The 21512-nt window shown below is 42.5% G+C and overlaps 1 protein-coding gene across 6 annotated transcripts in view; it reads left to right on the top strand.

Moving 5' to 3' along the window:
• Positions 1-1414: 1414 nt before the first annotated feature.
• The window catches only part of LOC126419247 (PDZ and LIM domain protein 3), a 445696-nt gene continuing 425598 nt past the window's right edge, over positions 1415-21512 (top strand). For all 6 annotated transcript variants that reach the window (XM_050086403.1, XM_050086402.1, XM_050086401.1 and 3 more), the window contains exon 1: positions 1415-1551. The gene's annotated coding sequence lies outside the window, so the exon portion shown is untranslated. The remainder of the gene's footprint in view (positions 1552-21512) is intronic.

Raw genomic sequence — 21512 nt, 5'->3', positions numbered from 1 at the left:
CACAAACATCCATGCCCGAGGCAGTATTCGAACCTGCGACCGTAGCGGTCTTGCGGTTCCAGACTGCAGCGCCTTTAACCGCACGGCCACTTCGGCCGGCCGTGCGTACTCCTGCCACGGTTAGTTGCGTCCTCGGAGGACGAGCCTAGCTGCTCATTATAACGAGTCATAAACCCCTATGTTTTCAACGGAACGTGATTGCCGTTGTTAGAGGTGTGAGACACACAGCATTCCCAAAATGGTGGGGGCGTTGGAAAAGCTTGAGGGAAAAGTTATTAATCGCCTTCTTAAATGAGTTCCATGAATATTATAGAACTGGTACCAGGCGATAATGGAACTGTCGACCGCACACGTAATTCAAGCTAGCTGAGCCGTGGTCGGCTCGCGTTAATACCGTTTTTCCTTTTGGACATTTTGTCACCATCGCGTGGCGTCTTATTCCTCCATCAGTTACTATCTGAACGAGTTGCTCTCTTTCCTCCGTCAGTGGCAGCAGCAGCGTTTATCGATACTAGTACTGTAGGAAGTTCAAAAGGTTCAAATGGCTCTGAGCACTATGGGACTTAACACCTGAGGTCGTCAGTCCCCCAGAACTTAGAACTACTTAAACCTAACTAACCTAAGGACATCACACACATCCATGCCCGAGGCAGGATTTGAACCTGCGACCGTAGCGGTCGCGCGGTTCCAGACTGAAGCGCCTAGAACCGCTCGGCCACACTGGCCGGCACTGCTGTAAGTTGTGTGGCAGTTATTATTCCATGTCATGACGTGCGTCGCAGTTGGTCAGTTGCGGCAGAGCAGCGAGAAAGTCTCTGCGGCGTGTCATCAGGCCGGGGCCGCTGGCGGCGTGCACACGCGGTCGGAGTTCTGTTGCACTAGCTGCGATGACTGCCAAGTTCATCGCCCACCGTACCTACATACTGGAGTTGAGTAATCAGTGAACCTGTCATGAAAGCTCACCTGTTGTGACATCTCTTCGTTGATTGCTTGTTGTTGCATCCTGGGCTGTCCCTGCAAGCAGCAACGTGATGGTGTGTTGGAGTCGGCAAAATTTTGCAGCCGTCTCCCTGTATTGTGTTTAACCTTTGAAATGATTACAAAAAAATGGCTCTGAGCACTATGGGACTTAACTTCTGAGGTCATCAGTCCCCTAGAACTTAGAACTACTTAAACCTAACCAACCCAAGGACATCACACACATCCATGCCCGAGGCAGGATTCGAACCTGCGACCGTAGCGGTCAGTGAAGAAGTTCGTGTTACCGCCACAGGGCCGCCAACGCTGTCCGCGTGGTTGGCAGGCCTGGAAGCCAGCGGGCGGCGCGCTGCGCGCCCTCTCGCCGGGTCCAGCCGGGCCTGCGCCCGCGCCCGGTAGCGGTAAATTTAGCTGAGTGCTCGAAATAAAGCAAAGTGCGAAGCGCGGGGCGGCGCGGCGCCGGCGGCCGCTAGTGGCATGGGCGACTTCTGACCGTGTGTCCGGGACCAGCCACAGCGACCGCCGACAACCGACCGCACACCGCACACCGCTCTACGCAGCCCGCAACACCCAGTAAGCCCCTGTGCGTGTGTCTGCCTGCGTGCGTGCGAGCGTGTGCACTCCGGGCCGGGAGAACTTCGGCACCGCAAAGGTGGCAGCGCCGGATCCTCTGGAAAGCCCGGGGCACTCAAAGCCGAGCGACGCCGCGGCAACCTGCGGCCGCTCCGCAGACGCTCTCGTTGTTTCCAGTGCACCCGTCCCGCAACAAACGCGCTATAGTTGCAGTGCCCACGTGGAAATGCGAGCAACACTTTCCCGTAATCGTGTAAAACATTAGGTTTAATATGTAAACAGTTTACTAACAGACGAACAACCAAAACACCACAACCACTATGGTCGTTTCTCCAGAAAATTTCACTGCAGCGTGTGATTAGCATCATGAAGTTGGTGGTGTGGAAGAAATACTACGAAAGTGGGACAGTGAGGGTAGTATTGTAGTACATCAATGTACGTGTTTAAAGTCTTTAGTAAATTCAGATCGCCCCTAAGGAATATTAAGACTGACGTAATGCTCTGAATGCTTCATGAACAGAACTTTATCAAAACTTATGAGATACCTAATATTGCACAATTTATTTCAAGGAGTCTGAAGCAGGTTTTTGGCAAATGATAGTATAGAAGGAGGCAAGTATTTTATTAGCACTCCTAACTTTTTTGAGACTTTTAGACCTAAAAAGGTTTTTACGACCATGAAGGACGCAGTGCTCTACTTAACACCGTTAGATAGCACATGTAAACAATAGAGTCGTACAGAAGTCCAAGCCATAACAACCTCGCTATTAGACGATGTAAACAAGGAAACTGAACAGCAATGGCATTGTGCTAGCAAACAATATATTTTGCCCAGTTCCAGAATTTTCTTGCGTAAAATTTCTCTGTGAACAATGACATGTCGTCCACATCACTGCACTTGTGTTTTTCCGAACACTGAACGACGTAAAATAAAAAGCGTTGCTCCAGCAAAAAGGACTGCAATAGCTTCCTCTGTCTCGCTGAATGAAAGTTAACTTTTGCTGTTATCTATCAAAAATTTCGTTTCGCTATCTTGAACTGATGACGCATGTTATGTTTTACGTGATTTGCTTTATATGTGACCACGACTGACGTCATAAATTTTTGTTTGCCACGAACAGTGTACTAAATTCAGTCTAAACTACGCTATGCAGGCTTACGCAAACCGTCCGGTGCGTTTCCGCGTCTCTGCTCGCAGTTCAATAGATTATTATTTATACTTGAAGCCAATCAAGGCGTCTAATGACCTTGTCGTCAACGGGAGGTTAAACCCAGATTTGCATATTTTTTAAAATGAACCCCAACTTATTTTACACTGTTTTCTGTACTGAGGTGGTGTTGTCTGCCCGGTTATTATAAACACCTGAATTTGATAGTGAAGTTAACTAGGATTAGTTTTCAGTCTACAGTCGCGAATATTTGTGTTGTAAAGCTCTAGACGATGCGTCAATACCAAAACGTGGAGTGCAGAATAAATTTGATAAATAAAAACATATAAAGTAATTATTTACGAGACCGATTACGGAAATACGTCTATAGCAACACTTTCGTCGTCGTCACATTCAGATTCCAATGTTTAAAGGTAAATTTCTGTAGCTAGTCGCCGTATATCGTGAGTGTTTCGCTTGGTTTATATCCTTGAGAAGTCAAATGAAAGAAACATGCAAACATATCAGTAAGAGCATTATTATGGGCTTTAACAATATAAGTAGTTGATAAACATGACCGGAGAAGCATCTGACAACCTTCAGCTTAGTAAGCACAGCAAATTAAATATTTAGCCATGTTTGTCATCGTCGCGAGATATAAAGACACGAATCGTTTAAGGTATCGGATAATTATATTTGTTCTACGCATTGTTATGGAAGTGCAGTCAGGTTCAAATTGTAGAGACCAACTATAACCTGCTTCACTAATGGTGCTTGAAGATTTTTTAAGGAAAGAAACGTAATTTCCGCAGTTATATTCCGCTGTAACCTAGTAAAGAAAACCTTTCGCTGCTGCTTGAGCCACTGATTCATATGCTGGTTTATCTACTAGAAAAAATTACATCGATGTTAAATGGTTGCCAGAAACAAAGAAAACTGATGAATTACTTTTGTAAGTTCAACCATTTTTTATATCAGAATTCTTGATATCAGCCTGGTTGTCCTCAGACCTGTATATTTTGCTTATAGCCGTTTACAAAGACGTTAACATTCTTTGTAGTTCTGCATTGTTCATAGTGTGTTTCAAGTACATGTACATATATCATTCAGTAGCGGACCTGAGAGCCGTCAGCTAAAGAAAACTAGTGTTTTTTGGTGTTAGTTCGTAGGCCATGACAGAGTGCCAAACGCCCATGCAGCGATAACCTTGTAGTACTGTGTGAAGATCTGGCAGGCATCAGAGGTCTGAAGGTGAAACTTCCTTGCATAGTTCTCTCTTTCCGACTTTCAACAACAGCTGATCGTTTGGCAGTGCACTGATGCGAATCAAAAAAATTCTGAATATAGTTCTAAATGCGTGGACAGTTGATCAGCGTCTTTAAAGACTTACGGATGGTCAATCAGCATTTACTGGCGATCATCCAGATGATTCGGAAACCGACATAGTTTGTCAGCTAAAAGAATATCGAGAGTGAAATTTACTTACGGATTTACATAGCGACATGGTACAGCGATAAAAATATGGAATCGCACTAGTGAGAACGTCGGTTCAAATCCCCGTGCGGACATCCACTTTTAGGTTGTACATGGCGGAAACACGTAAGGAGACACTGTATGCCCTATGCTGCCAATGTTAAATTTTTGTGACTCATTATCTTGGCAAGTTTTCAAGAGACCAACTGTCAATTTTTCCTAATTAATGAATGTGCTTTTGTAGATATACTGAATTATAATTATTGTAAAAATTTTATCATGAGGCGTGTTACGATATTTTTCGCAAACTCTAAATATTTCTGCCAAAATTTTGTAACTAAATTAACAGAAAACTGAAGAACATAGGCTCCTTTTATTTTTCTAGTTCCATGTGTGTTGAATCGTATTCTAGCCATTTCATGAATCAGTATTAAGTAGTTTCTTGAGATAACTGGTCATTTATAGCAAAAAATGTCGTCCCGAGATACTGAGCTTAGGATTTTTTCAATTACGAACGTTTATACAGACTTGTAGTTCTGACTCCTTCATGCACTACACTTACCATGGCCCATTATCAGTGTCACAATGGATCAGTTACTGCTTTCTTCTTTCTTGCTTGTTTTGTTATTTACTGAGCAGCAGTCTCCGCTTGGTTTACAGAAAGAATGTCCAGTTCTCACTGACTCTTGCTGTGGTCTGCCGTAATCTCTCTCCTACCTTCTCCAGAACCGTCTTTTATATTTCCTACTGTCAAAAGTTATTACAGCATCAGACACCGCTAATTTTTGAGTCATGAGGCCAGCAAAAACAGTTTTAGGCCCACGGCGCCACACAACATTATTGAAGGATTCATTCACGTTCTGGATCTTCCCATACAAACATTTCTTTAGTAACTCTGGATTTACCATATCGTTGAACACAAGTTTGATTGCCACCATTACTGCCAAAAGTTACCAGAAAATTCAGCTCCCCTTTACTTTCACCAAGCACTATTACTCTGCTTATTTCCATTTCCGTCTCTGAATGCACATATGTTTTCTACAAATTTAGACGCAAATTCTTATTTAACGTATCTGTTACCGACAGATTTCCGTTTCTTAAACACACTTTTACGCTTAGCCGCTTTATATACGCATAAAAGAGCAAGAAATTCAAATACATGACAGAGGTCTCTGGCTAGCACACTATTTTCATGCAAACTAGTGCCAGAAACAAAGAATGATTTGTTTATTTGTAATGCCTACTTCTGAGGTGTGGCGGTGTCATGCAAACAAGACAGTTCTCAGCCTTGTAGATGGTTCCGAAGATATGACTGTTCGAATCTGGCAGTATATACAAGGTGCCGAAAATTATCTGTCGCATGTCAAATTTAAAAATACTATTCGAAGGTCTTAAATTAGTCTGTTTGTAATGTATGATTCACCAAAATGTTCAACAGAGTCTAAAGTACATTAAGGAATAGGAAACAGAAAAAGTAAAGTATCTTCTAATTTCACGTACAATATCCCCTTAAGGGAAACGCTGGGATGGTTCCCATTAAAGCCACGGCCGATTTCCTTCCTCATCCTACCCCTATTCGACCTTGTTCTCTGTCCGTAATGACCTTGTCGTCCGCAGGACGTTAAACCATAATGTTTCTTTCTCTCATTTATTGCTTACGGATTTCTTTTCCATAACTGGTGGGAAAGGCAGTGTAAAACGCATATTTACGTAAAGGGTGATAACTTAATATACATCCGTTAATTATTTGCCCATTAAAATTCTGCGATGTTGCCATACTGCTCTGTTGTTCGTGGAGCTACCATTTACCCTGTCACTTTGACAATTTATTTCCGTAACGACAGTTTAGGCTTCAAACTTATGAGTAACAGGTTACAAAGCCGTGAGAAAGCACCATTGGTCATAGAAAAACTCTACTGTCTGCCACAAAATACAGAGAAATATGAAGAAGTTGCAGTTCACTAAAATACTAACCTATTAAATAATGAGTTAAGTGTGGGATGTAATGGTTGTATATGCTCAGATGTTGGAAACAGTATTCAACATTCTTCGGTCCAATGATAAAGTACGCAGAAAGGACGTTAGTTTCAGAAGGTTTGCGCAATTTATCATAGAAGATTATTTGTGTGCGTCGGTCCATTGCAAAGATGAATGGCTAACCGAAACTGTCCTACGTGCTCGAAGAACGACTATCTTTACGCAACTTACGAGATAATGATAGATAGCTCGCGAACAATTCGGAATTCAAAATAGAGGAAGCTGTTGCCTTACAAAAATGTACTTACTAAATTTCAGGTTTAGATTACCTAATGTGCATGGAGAGGTATACAGGTCCTTTTCTTCTTGATGCAAACATAGATCAGACCAGAAAGAATAAACTTCACTCATAATAGACGGTTAAGTATTTTGTTCCATACACCATGCATTGATTTTCGGTCCGTCGATCAAAATGATTCTTTCATCTGGGACAGAGATCTGTTAGAAATCGTAACTGAGTTGTCAGCCTTTATTAAACACGGGCTAAGTTCAAGCGCTGTGAAACTGCTTTGGGTCGGGTAGATATGTCTACATTTATTTATTTCACTGTCTACTGAAGAAAAACAGTCTTCTCGGCAAAGTTCTCTACATATAGAACGGAGTGCTATGCTTACATTGGCTGACATATGAGAAAGTGATTTACGAAGGAAACCATGTGACCAAAATGCGCTCTTCAATAATACTGTGACCAGTAGCACGCAGCAGTCCCGTGTAATGTCCTTACCGTTACTTTTCTCTGAGAAATACATGTACCCACTACATGTTTATTGTTTCATAACCTTATATTTCCTGTTAGACGCAAACCACTAAGAGAAAAGATTGCCATGTCACAATTCGCAAATAAAGCAAGGGCCACTCAAAGAAAAATAATGGTTCGTATATCACTTACGCCACTTACTAGCAAGGAAGTTTCGCTGTGTGGTAATTCCATCAGTCATGCAGCGAATTTTCTGAGGAAAAATGTAGCTGCACTTACTTAGTTCTGGTCTAAGGTACAGCTTTGATGCCACTAGTAACCTAACAGAATTACCAGGAGAGGCAATGGATGCTGGTTTTTTTCCGTATTAAGGGATATCGTTAGCATCTGTGACGGAAAATTTCTTTTTGATTGATTAGTCATTCAGTTTCAAAGAAACGAAAGCTGATGAAAGCGTCTAGACATAATATACTAACCGAAAAAGATCGCAACATCAAGAAGGAGTTGAGCAATATAAAAGAAAGTTGGTAGACGTGTTTCTACATCTAACAGATGATGTCTATTCAAATTTACCGCCAATCGTATACAAATGGACCTAGTAGCACCACTATGAGGATACAAATCAGTTTTGCTTTAAATACAACCTGTTATCGTCGTGAGCTGGTGTTAGTCAAGAAGGCCTTTAAGGCGACAAAGACGCCATTACCATCTCCTCACTGAATTTGAACGAGGTCTCGTAATAGGGCTACGAGAGGCTGGATGTTCCTTCTGCGATATTGCAGAAAGACTTGGCAGGAATGTAGGCAATGTACGGGTCTGCTGGCAGCGGTGGTCACGAGATTGTAATGTCGCAAAAAGACCGGTCTCCGAGAGAGAAGACCAAAGACCACCGTGTTCGGATTGTAACTCTGTTGCACCGTATTGCGTCTGCAGCAGCAGTCTGAGCAGCAGTTGTTACCACAGTGACACAGAGAAATGTTAGAAATCGGTTACTTCAACGATAGTTCCGAGACAGACACCCTGTAGCGTGCATTCCATTGACCCCAAACCATCACCATTTACGACTTCACTCGTATCAAGCGAGAGCTCAATGTTCTGTTTTCTGATGAAAGCTGGTTCTGGCTCGGTGCCAATGATGGCCGTGTGTTGGTTAAAAGGTGGGGGGACAGTTTTGGGCTGTCTGCTAGACACTGTGGACCTATACCTGGAGTTATGGTCTGGGGTGAGACTTCTATCACAGCAGGAGCACTCTCACGGTTATCCACGCACCCTGACTGCAAAACTGTACGTCAGTCTGGTGATTCGACCTGCTGTGCTGCTATTTATGAATAGCATTTCGCGGGGTATTTTCCAACAGGATAATACTCGCCCACACACCGCTGTTGTAACCCAATCTGCTCTAGAGAGTGTCGACATGTTGCCTTGGCCTGCTCGATCATCAGATCTTTCTCTAGCCCAGCACATAAGGGACATCGACAGACGACAATTCCAGCGTGATCGATAAACAGCGTTGACCGACCAAGTACAACAGGTACGGAACTCCAAACCACAAACTGACATCCGGCACCTGTACAACACAATGATCCACGTTTGCTTGCTTGCATTCAACATTCTGGTTGTTAATGTACCAGCATTTCACGCTTGCAATGACATTAACCTGTGATCTTGCAATGTTAATCAGTCAAATTATGTTATATAGACGACTGTATTCCCGAAGTTTCATTTCTCTTCGTTAAATATTTTTTGGCGTAGCGATTCTTTTCATCAGTGTATTTGTACACATGTTGATATCTGTGATATCTTACTGAGTCCTGGAACAGTGGTGTATTTACAGGAAGTACATATACATTATTACAGTTTTGCTCCGTCCAATTTTCGACGATGTAACCTGTTGTCGGCGTCTCACATGCCGTAAAATTACGTTGTCGCTGACGGAAATTATGTGCAAGACTCGTAGCGCAAGAATGGAGCCAGTATGCTACCGTAAATAAGGCCACTGCCGATCTTTTCTTGGCCTTGTGAGTCGTCTCTTAATGAAATCAACGTCGACCGGTCCTTAAGCTCTAGCCGTTGCGTGCTACAATACTAGTAACAGAGAAATAATGAAGGTCTAACCTTCCTTTCCATGAGAAAACCAAAGATCAATGTACCGTCGAACGTACCAAGTCTGCCAAATACACTTTCGTATTTACATTGGCCCTGGCGCAGGTGGTCTCGGGTGCCAACTCTAGATGTAATGGGTTCGTCAGTATAGGCCCAGAAGTACCTCTTGGCATCACACTGCTTTTTAATGCGTCAATTGCAATTTTAACTACAGTTAAAAAGGAGCTGAAGGTGAATGTTGTCTCCCAGAGTGCTCTGCCTGGCTTCAAACGTGTGTGATGGTCCAAGACGCCAATAAATATCGTGGATGATGACAGCTTGTCGAATCCCTCGACGCGTACAGTGAGCGATACGTAATCTAAGTGGATCCTTTACTTCAACACAGCTATAGATTTCTACCCCAGGAAGATAATATTTGTCTCATATTGCAGAAAAGTCCAGATTTTTATTGCAAGACAAATACCAGTTCCCTACATATCGGCCACTGACGATATAGCAAGTTTCGTCATAAGCCACTCAACAGTAATACTGATTCAGTAGGAGCCCAGAGGTGACACTGAGACTGACACAGAAGTTATCTAATATGTCATCGCTGCCAAACACTTTCAAAATTTATTTGATTCAGTGCTGTGAATATAGAATAACTTATCGCCACTTATCGTAATATATCGTAGTATTTGGTGACTTCTTGAAATATTGATGATGTAATATTGCTACTCTGGTTGACATGGGACTGATTTTCATTAAGTTCTGATATCTTCTTTTTTTATTTTAAAAAATTGACACACCGTAAGACGATAATGAAGTTGCCTGGCAAATGCGTCGTAACCATGCGAACAAGGAATAATCATTGCTTTAATATTTCGTTTAACTAAAGGCACTTAAGTCTAACAATCGGGATGCTTCCTGTTGTGACATGAATTTGATGATACGTAACCAAGCTAGTATAAGAAATTAAATTATTTATTTTCATCTGGGCTAACAAAAATAAGTCTATATTAAAAATATGAACTTATCATACTTCCAAATTCACAACAATGACACAAATCTCCAGCACTGTTTTGAGGAGTACTCTCTGATTTGCCTTTTGTTTGCAGTATAGCATACGAATGTGCAGGTCTGCGATCTAAGTCTCTGCTTCTGAGCCGCTCCCAGATCTAAGGAAACGCAACAAGATGAACGCCTGAGTTCCTTCTCCGTATCTAATGAACTCAACGCAGACATAATGCAATAGCTAATTAGGCTTATTTCTGATAAGGTACTGACTCATGCCTGCTAAGAAACTGGCGTCTGTAGGCGCTCCTGTAGGCGCTTCATCTTGGGGAGAAAAAAACCGCCTAGAATTTCCCACAAATCTTTTACACAGTTCACATTAGACGACCATTATTTGAAATTTCTCTAGATTTGTAGTAAAAACAAAATTACATATTACTCACTCAGAAGCGTTGCTATTGTTTTGCTGAAATATAGAGCGATCGTGAATGTACATTAAATGTATAGTTTCTAATCACACAGCGGCTCGGCTGTGAAGTAAGGTCAACTGATTGTCTACGCCTCCAGGCAATATCCGACAGGGTGTGAAACCGCCTTGAACAGGAACGGTCCCTAGTAGAGAACCAGAGGTAACGGGATAAGGTACTATTTTCTGTACTCGATTCTGACGACCGACCGACGCAGTCTAGGCATTGGACTCGCGATCGGTGTGGTCAAGGTTCAAATCCATGTCCAAGCATCCAGCTATGTATTTTCTGCAGTTTCCCCACATCGCTTAAAGTCGATTCCGGAATGGTTACTCTGCAGAAGACACAACCATTTACGTTCCCCATGTTTGTCCAACACCGATAAGTGTTCCATCCAAGGGTCGTTAAACCCTAACCACATTTATCTTCAAATTCGGTAACGAACTTCACTGATTCAATGCCCTTTATAGCTTCATGATTTACCTCAGACTTTCTTCTGTGCTAGGCATTAATAGAAGCGGTGTTCTGGATCTCGCTAGAGTACATAATTACAGCGGAAAGTAACAGTAACTTCATAGTCTTTTCGGGAATGTCTAGTTCATCCTGAATTAAATCATATCGGCACATTAGTCAAAGAAAAATTTGGAGTGGCAATTAAAATCCATGGAGAAGAAATAGAAACTTTGAGGTTTGCCGATGACATTGTAATTCCGTCAGAGACAGCAAAGGACCTGGAAGGGCAGCTGAACGGAATGGACAGTGTCTTGAAAGAAGGATATAAGATGAACACCAGCAAAAGCAAAACGAGGATAATGGAATGTAGCCGAATTAAATCAAGTGATGCTGAGAGATTAGGATGGTTCAAATGGTTCAAATGGCTCTGAGCACTATGGGACTTAACATCTCAAGTCATCAGTCCCCTAGAACTTAGAACTACTTGAACCTAACTAACCTAAGGACATCACACGCATCCATGCCCGAGGCAGGATTCGAACCTGCGACCATAGCGGTCGCGCGGTTCCTGACTGAAGCGCCTAGAACCGCTCGGCCACACCGGCCGGCCTTAGATTAGGAAACGAGACAGTTAAAGTAGTTGGCGAATTTTGCTGTTTGGGTAACAAGATAACTGATGATGGTAGAAGTAGAGAGGATATAAAATGTAGACTGGCAATGGCAAGGAAAGCGTTTCTGAAGAACAGAAATTTTTTAACATCGAGTATAGATTTAAGTGTCAGGAAGTCTTTTCTGAAAGTATATGTATGGAATGTAACCATGTATGGAAGTGAAACATGGACGATAAATAGTTTAGACAAGAAGAGAATAGAAGCTTTCGAAATGTGGTGCTACAGAAGAATGCTGAACATCAGATGGGTAGATCGCGTAACTGATGAGGAGGTAACGTACAGAACTGGGGAGAAGAGCTAAGCAGATTCAGAAGGATGTAGGTGCCGTAGTTACTCGAAGATGAAGGGGCCTGCACAGGATAGGGTGGCATGGAGAGCTGCATCAAACCAATCTCTTGACAGAAGACCACAACAAGAACACAGTCAGTTGTAGATTATAGATTAATTCTTATTAATTTGATCACTAGCAGTAAGTAGTGTGGCCGATAATTTTCTTTCGAAGCTTTATTATAGTAAGTGCTACCAAGAACGGGAAATTACGGAAGGTCCACATAGTATTGGTGGTTGACTGTTTTATTCGTTTGGTAGCTTCTAACTGGACTTTTTGAAATGTGTGTGCGAGTCTTTCTGGCGCTCTCTCTCTCTCTCTCTCTCTCTCTCTCTCTCTCTCTCTCTCTCTGTGTGTGTGTGTGTGTGTGTGTGTGTGTGTGTGTGTGTGTGTGTGAATTAGAGGATGATTGATCGCAAAAATGTACACATACGCACAAATGGTGTCTGATAGCCACGTTCGCAACCTCAAGTCATAACGCACACCCAGGAACAAGGCCTATGTTATCCGCCGCTTGAGGGGGCCCTTTATTTTGGAGTTGGCACGGTGCAGCTACGGGGAAACAGGTCGGCTTAATCGAAGTGCCCGTGATTCATCCACGTGGGAGGAGAAAGGCATGCCAGAGCGGCCAAAGAAAGGGAACCCTCGCCCCAGAAAAAGGATAACAGCGCGGTTTTTATGCCAACACTCATCGTGAACTCGCTAACAGCAGCTTTCAGCAGCTGTCATTTACGGGGAAAGGCGCACGCTGCAGAATATCAGACTGATTCCACCACCTGTTGCAAATATACGGCTTTGAGGCAGCTATGGTGGCGATGCAAATAATTGAATTCTGAGAGATCTCTAAATGTTTGAGTCAGATCTCAAGAACAAAAACTCCAAGATTTTTTAATGGTACAAGGAATGACAGCACCGAGAACAGAATTATAAAGAGATGCACGTGGTATTCTCCGCCTTGTTGTAATATACTTTGTTGTTACAGATTTTCCACCGTTGTTGCTTCTATCTCTTTGGTTTTCTCTTTGTCAAATAGTCAGAGATTGGGAATGACAGAACAGAAGCAAATGTAAAAGGATCAGTTGTATGATAACATGACTTTGATCCTTATTTTTTCTTGTTTCTTACGAGTTTAATCTTGACCAGAAAGTAGCTGAGGCAGTCATGCATAACAAGAGATCGTTTGATCGAGTCACGGAAAATGAACGACGTTTCTCACCATTCGCGTTGTCTAATGAAGTTTATGAATTGCTCGTACACTAGCAAGAATTTTTTTAAACAGTCCGTGATGGTTCTCTGTAAACTGATATTGGTGTTGTCACTTGCTGATTTTCAGTCACGCGAACAAGTGTGGAGAACCGGAGGAACTTCCGTGACGAAAGTGCATCCTTGAGGTGGACGTTCGGTGCCGTCTACCATATATTCATAATATCAACCATGATCTTACGGAAGAGGGCGTAAACTAAAAGATTATAGTACTGGCGGTCTTACTGCCATCTTCTTCTCATTCTTCATTCCACACGTTATAAGCTGCTCGCTTTAAGTTAACGGGTGAGGTTGGATGCACTGCAGTTGGAAATAAGCAAGAGTGCATTGTGCGTCGTTGCATTTGTGGTGAGGTCCACGAACTGATTTTTATAGATTAATTCATTCATTCATTCTTACATCACGTTGCGTAGACCAAGTCAAGATCTACATTATAATAAGAGAGGGGTTGGGTTGTTTGTGGAAGGAGACCAGACAGCGAGGTCATCGGTCTCATCGGATTAGGGAAGGACGGGGAAGGAAGTCGGCCGTGCCCTTTCAAAGAAACCATCCGGGAATTTGCCTGGAGTGATTTAGGGAAATTACGGAAAACCTAAATCAAGATGGCCGGACGCGGGATTGAACCGTCGTTCTCCAGAATGCGAATCCAGTGTGCTAGCTACTGTGGCTCTTCGCTCGGTATTAAAGATAACATATCCGGTTAAGCTGTGTTACCAATGAAGTATCACTATACTGCTTAATGCTATGCACGCTCATTCCATCTAAATTTAATCGATTACATTAGCAAGTAAGTCTCCACTAAGAAAATCTGGTGGCTTCTCAGTTTTATTATACGGCATGTTCCAGGAGGAATGGTCAATATTCAGAGAAATGGCAGTCTAATAAATATGGGACCTACAACGCATACCTTGACAGCTATGATCTCTTCTACGGAAGGAGCTGTCGTAGCTCTTAAGATATGAATTTTGCAGCCCTTGCTTATTAGACGATTTTATTCTTGTTTTGGTTCATATTAACTCCTCCCAGAACATGGAAAGCAAAGACCTTATGGTAGAAGAAATTTGTTTCAAAGAATCGAAGGTATGCATTTTTAGAATTCATGTTTTGTAGACCTTTTTGCTTCGAATGATCGTCCTGTCATATCACTGAATATTGACCATTCCTTCTGGAACACCCTGCTATTAGAACCTTAACATTTATTTGATTACAATTTCTCAAGGAAATATTTAACGTCTATTTGTACTGTGTCCTATTTATAGTGCTTTTATTACTTGGCATATTGGTTTACACAAGCACTGCTACTTGCCATGTAATAACCAGAAATACTCAATCCCTGTATCTAGATATTCGATTAATTCGTTGAAAGTGGTGTGTTTTTAATTTCCTTTTAGATTGCTAGGGATTGGCATTTTCGTGCTGTATGTTAAATGGGAGCTTACTGAATATATTACCACCAGAGTACACAACCCCATTCTGAACCCTGGACATAACTATATGGAAGTTATTGTGTCTGTGTATGTAACAGATCAGTTGAAACTGATTTTTACTGTCAGCAACAAACCCCTCGGGGAGTAAATGTATTCAGAAGTGAATGTAAGAATTCCAAGACCCTCAAAAAGGCTCTGCAAGATGCATTGTTGTCTACGTTACACAATATTCTTACTGCTCGCTTCTGCTGCAAAATAAACAAAACCTCTTGTCTTTAGGTCAACCCAGTGGGAAACGCTTGTAAGGACGGATCCTTTTGATTAGTTTATCCATGTATAGAGTCAGTTTTAACTTATTATCCAGCTGCACTCATTCAGTGTATGGCCGTTAATGTCCACCTCCTGATACTAAAAAATTATTGCTTGTTTTGAATTGCGTTATATGAGTCTTTGTGAGGTTACGAGTTAAATTGGCAGCTGTAAATCACTTGTAAGCCTGTTTAGCTATCACCTGAGCTTTGACTGCTAGGGGTGACTTTTGCCCCGTAGTTAGTTTGCTTTCGTCATTAGCAAACATAGTTAAAGAAGTGTCATTTAAAATAATCGAAACATCATTTATGTAGGTTAGAAACAAGAGCGTCCCTAGTATTGAGCCTTGTATCACTCCATTCCCCATGCCGAGATTATTTTCATGCCTGAGGTACAGTCTGTGAAGGATACCGTCTACTTTTTGTTATGTAGGCACATTACCACCACGCAGGTGTGATGCCATTAATGCGACAAGACTTGAGTTTGCCATGTAGAATTTTTTGATATCTTGATGAATCAATACCCAGAGAAAATTCACCAAAGTCCATGACGCAGTAGACTACGTTCATGAGACGAACGTATTTGTGCCTTTGAATTGCTAGATAGCGAAGAGTCAACAGCACACTTAACGAATTAGATATACTCAAGACCTTTTCAGTCCCAGCGGACTTATGATCTGGGGAGATGGCATGATGACCACTGTTACTGCCATGAACACTGGCGTATCTTGAGTGACGCACTGTGACTGTTGGAGACCAGGACTGAAGAAATCACTACCCGTGTATGATTGATGAAATATATGTATCGCACCTGACTACCGCATTTATCAGGTTGTCGAGTATGTCGTGTTAATACGGTGGTGAGCAAAACTTAAAGACAAAAGTAAGTATCGCGTGATGTGTCTCTGCCAAGTCACATAGCTCGATGAAACTTAGACCATACATAGAAAGAACTACTGCAGTACAGTACGGAAGGTAACTGGAGGGAATACTCAATGACACTTTTATTCAAAGACACACCATAATACACTGAAGCCACTGCTATTCATGATGGTCCCCTCGACATTAGACACGTCGGGACGTGATTCTTAATAGGGTGCGTGATCACCACGATCGGAATGCGTGCTGTGCAACGTGCTCCCACGCTGACCCCCAAGGTTGGTAAGGGCCCTTGTGGTAGGACGTTCCATTTCTCCAACAGCGCGGTTGATAACTGCTGGTTGGTCGTTGGTGCATGTACATGTGTCTCCCCAATACGTCCCACACGTCTCCCACACGTCCTGGAAGAAATTTTAAGTCAAGGATGCGGGCAGCCGACTCCATTTTCTGACTATCCTTTCGTTCCACGAGTTCCACCACCTGCGCTGTTCGATCCGGTCGCGCATTGGCATCCATAAAAATGGAGGCTGGGCCGAATACATCCCTGAAAAGACGCAAATGGGGAAGGAGTATAGTGTCCCAAAAACGTTGATCGGTGAGTGCATCGTGTTCAGAACTTCGGAGGTCAGTGTGCCTCTCCCCCCCCCCCCCCCCCGCCCCCCCCACACACACACCATAACACCCAGACCACCAAAACGACCATGCTCGACAATGTGATTCGGTGCATTAGTGCTCCCGCCTCTCAGCATTTAACAGTACCTCCAGCTTTGTCCACTCCCCTCCCACGTGCCTCTTTCCTGCGTCGCATTCGGCCCCGACTTCGGTTTTGTGGATGACAGTGCGCGTCCGCATCGAACAGCGCAGCTGGGGGAAGTCTTGGCACGAAAATATATTCAGCGAATGGATTGGCTTGTCCTCCCCCACCCGGTGCTTAAATCCCATCGAGCATGTGTGGCTGCGCTGGGGAGACGTCCACATGCGCCAACGACCATCAATCAGCTGTCGCCCGCGCTCGTGAAGGAATGGGTCACTCTGCCACAATGACTCCTCACCAACCTTGAATCTCATTACAAATAAGTGCCCCACTCATACAGTTATAATTGGTGGGGACTTCAATCTACCCTCGATTTGTTGGCGAAAATACAAAGCCGGTGGTAGACAGAAAACATCTTCCGAAATTGTACTAAATGCTTTCTCTGAGAATTACTTTGAACAATTAGTTCATGAGCCCACACGAATTGTAAATGGTTGCGAAAACAACTGGTTCAAATGGCTCTGAGCACTATGGAACTTAACTTCTGAGGTCATCAGTCCCCTAGAACTTAGAACTACTTAAACCTAACTAACCTAAGGACATCACATACATCCATGCCCGAGGCAGGATTCGAATCTGCGACCGTAGCGGTCGCGCGGTTCCAGATTGTAGCGCCTAGAACCGCTCGGCCACAACGGCCGGCGGTTGCGAAATCACATTTGACCTCTTAGCCACAAATAATTTTGATCGAATAGAGAGCTTCATGACGGATACACGGATTAGTGAACACAAAGTCATTGTAGCGAGGTTCAAAACCATATCAACCAAAACCACTAAAAATAAACGCAAAATATATCTATTTAAAACAGCAGGTAAAAATTCGCTTGATGCCTTCCTAAGAGAGAGTCTCCATTCCTTCCAAGCTAATTATATAAGTGTACACCCGATATGGCTCAAATTCAAAGATACAGTATCGACAGCAATAGATAGATTCATACCGCATAAGTTAATAAAAGACGGGACTGATCCACCATGGTACACAAAACACGTCAGAACACTGTTGCAGAATCAACGAAAAAAAGTATGCCAAATTCAGAAGAACGCAAAATCCCCAAGACTGGCTAAGTTTCACGGAAGCTCGAAATTTTGTGCGGACGTCAATGCGAGATGCTTTTAATACTGTCCACAATGAAACATTGTCTCAAAATATGGTAGTGAACCCAAAGAGATTCTGGTTGTATGTAAACCACACCAGTGGCAAAAAACAGTCAATACCGTCACTGCGCGATAGCGATGGAAATGTTACAGACGATGGTGCCACTAAAGCGTAGTTACTAAATACAGTTTTCCGTAATTCCTTCACGAAAGAAGACGAAGTAAATATTCCAGAATTCGAAACCAGAACAGCTGTTAGCATGAGTGACATAAAAGTAGATATCTTAGGTGTTGCGAAACAACTCAAGTCACTTAAGAATGGCAAGTCTTCCGGTCCAGATGGTATACCAATCAGGTTTATTCAGAGTATGCAGACACAATAGCGCCTTTCTTAGCAATCATATACAACCCCTCACTTGACGAAAGGTCTGTTCCTAAGGACTGGAAAGTACCACAGGTCACACCAATATTCAAGAAAGTGAATAGGAGTAACCCATTGAATTACAGACCCATATCACTGACCTCAATTTTCAGTAGGATTTTGGAGCACATACTGTACTCGAACATTATGAATTACCTTGAAGGAAATGACTTATTGATACATAACCAACACGGATTCAGAAAATGTCGTTCTTGTGCAGCACTTTATTCCCATGAGGTAATGAGTGCTGTCGACAAGGGGTCTAAGATCGATTCCATATACCTATATTTCCAGAAGGCTTTTGATACCGTTCCTCACAAGCGACTATTAATCAAATTGCGTGCATATGGAGTATCGTCTCAGTTGTGTGACTGGATTCGTGATTTCCTCTCAGAGAAGTCACAGTTCGTAGTGACAGACGGTAAATCATCGAGTAGAACAGAAGTGATATCTGGCGTTCCGCAAGGTAGTGTCATAGGCCCTCTGCTGTTCCTGATTTACATAACTGATCTAGGTGATAATCTGAGCAGCCCCCTTAGATTGTTTGCAGACGACGCTGTAATTTACCGTAGTAAAATCATCAGATGATTAATTCCAATTACAAAATGATCCAGAGAGAATTTCTGTATGGTGCGAAAAGTGGCAATTGGCACTAAACAAAGAAAAGCGCGAGGTCATCCACATGGGTACTGAAAGAAATACGATAAATTTTGGGTATACGATAAATCGCACAAATCTAAGGGCTGTCAATTCGACTAAATACCTAGGAATTACAATTACGAGCAACTGAAATTGGAAAGACCACACAGATAATATTGTGGGGAAGGCGAAACAAAGACTGCGCTTTGTTGGCAGAACACTTAGAAGATGCGACAAACCCACTAAAGAGACAGCCTACATTACACTTGTCCGTCCTCTGCTGAAATATTGCTGCGCGTTGTGGGATCCTTACCAGGCAGGATTGACGTACAAAGGCAGTTTTCTGTGCGGCGAGATCTATTTACGAAATTTCTATCACCAACTTTGTCTTCCGAATGCGAAAATATTTTGTTGACACCCACTTAAGTAGGGAGAAATGATCATCATAATAAAATAAGAGAATTCAGAGCTCGAACGGAAAGATTTAGGTGTTCCTTTTTCCCACACGCCATTCGAGAGTGGAGTGGTAGCGAAGTAGAATGAAAATGGTTTGATGAACCCTCTGCCAGGCACTTAAGTGTGCCTGGCAGAGTATCCATGTAGATGTATATGTAGATGGGAGCATGTAGCAGGATATGCATTACCGTCCTTGGTGATTAGACACCCAACGTTTGTAATTTCCAAGGGACCATCATGAACCGCGGTGACTTTAGTGTAATTCTTGTCTTTGAATAAAAATGCCATTTCTCTTCGTCTCATTGGGGATTTCTTTCGCTTGCCTTATGAACTATACTACAGAAGATCTTTCTATGTATGATTTAAGTTACATACTTGACACTGATACATCATGTGAAAGTTACTTTCGTCCTAAGGTTTTGCACACCAATGTGTTTGGTATTTCAGGTTTGGAAGGCAAAAGAATGTTGTTCGAAGCTTGCGAAAGTAAATAAAGAAATAATTCGAAGTGCTTGTTGGGTCATTTACTATTTGCCAATGAACGGAGCGTAGAAACATAACTGGTCCGTAGAAGTTCCTGTACGTCAGACGATTTTTTTTTGATAAGTGGGGATCCAGATTTCGGACTCTACGCAATACAAATTTGTGCACTAAACATGGAAAGGCTTTCCGCGAGTTTAGAAAGCTTGTGTTGGTTGGTGCCGTAGGCATCGTTCAGAGCAGTAATGTATTTTGTCAAATTTGGAAAATACGGACTTTATGCCACTGTGGTACAAGATAGCAGCGTAATGCAAATCAAACCCCTCCGACGAACATTACGGGCTGAGAATTCTACATCTTCATCTATATTCCGCGTGTCACTTGACGGTGTGTGGGGGAGGGTATTTATGACACCAGTAACTGATCCCCCCTTCTCTTTTTCATTCGAGAATGGCACGTGGGAACAATGATTGTCGGTAAGCACCCGTATTAGCTCTGATTTTTCGAATTTTTTAGTTGTGTTCATTTCGCGACACGAATGTCAGAGGAAGTAATATGTTGTCCAACTCTTTCCGGAACATAGCCTCTCGAAATTTCAGTAGTAACCTCTCCGTGATGCGCGTCGCCTCTTTTTAGCGTCTGTCACTGGAGTTCCCTGAGCCCCTTCGTAATGCCCTCGCTCCAGCTAAACGATTCCGCTACAAAACAGGCCGCTCTTCACTGGATTTCGGCAAGATGTTCACCTTATTTTAACTTCGGAAGAAGATAACTGATATGGCTCTACCAGTTCAGCCATTGACTGTAGATGTATCCCATAATTAGTGAAATCGTTATCGTACTGTACTGTTACCTCGGAGCTAGTTGCTGCCCATATTTGCGAATAAACACCATAACTTTGGTCCTTGGGGGTACTATTAGCAGCCAGATATTTTTATCAACCAGGTGTCAGGTATAATTATTTCTGTGCAGTGTCATCTACGTTTTTAGATTGACACGATCTTTGGCAATAGCCAACAAAGCATATTTCCATTGTCGTCGCTGCTTGTAGTGTATTATCTTCAAGAAGTAACAGAGTGCAATGACAAGTGGTCTGTCCAGACGGTAAATGTAATACCACTATTGAACTTAGTTCATTAGAGACATTCGCTGTAACCGTTCTACATGAACATTGGGAGCTGCAAATTATGGTCAGAAGATCTGGGTGAAGATCTGAACAACAATGTCTTAGTCATCAGCCATATGCCGATCGTGGACTGATGACAGCAGCTGACATATACATCTCCTGTAAAATTTAATTTTTTTTTTTTTTTTTTTTTTTTTTTTTTTTTTTTTTACTTCGCGTTCGTTGGTGGTATGGATTTCCTGTCATATCATGTGAATAAACTGAGAATATTCTCTAGACACCAATACGTCCAGACGGTTAGATTATTTTGGGAATACGTGGTGCTTGGTTGTGTCATTTCCCAATAACTTTGTAAAAAAAAAAAGGAAATGGTGTGCATTGTGGAAGTGTCTCTCCGCTGACACGGACCAGAAATGTTTCGTATGATGTGATGATATTAATCAGGATAATCGAATTCATAGAGTTTATTCACTTTCTGACAGAAGCTCGTGAGAAAACACTAAACTCTACGCTCTGTAACAATTGCTACTGGTAGCGCTGCTTCCTCCTCGGCTACTGAGGCTCTACGATCAGAAAAACCAAAACAGTGCAGTTAATATTTCATATATTTGCGCTCATATCTTTACGATACAGAGTTTTCAGAAGACGATTGTTCGGGATCCACAATACATACAGAAAACAGACAC

Source organism: Schistocerca serialis, chromosome 9 (genome assembly GCF_023864345.2).
Source record: "Schistocerca serialis cubense isolate TAMUIC-IGC-003099 chromosome 9, iqSchSeri2.2, whole genome shotgun sequence".
NCBI lineage: Eukaryota > Metazoa > Arthropoda > Insecta > Orthoptera > Acrididae > Schistocerca > Schistocerca serialis.
Note: the sequence above shows the minus strand (reverse complement) of the source record. Positions and strands in the feature narration are given on the sequence as shown.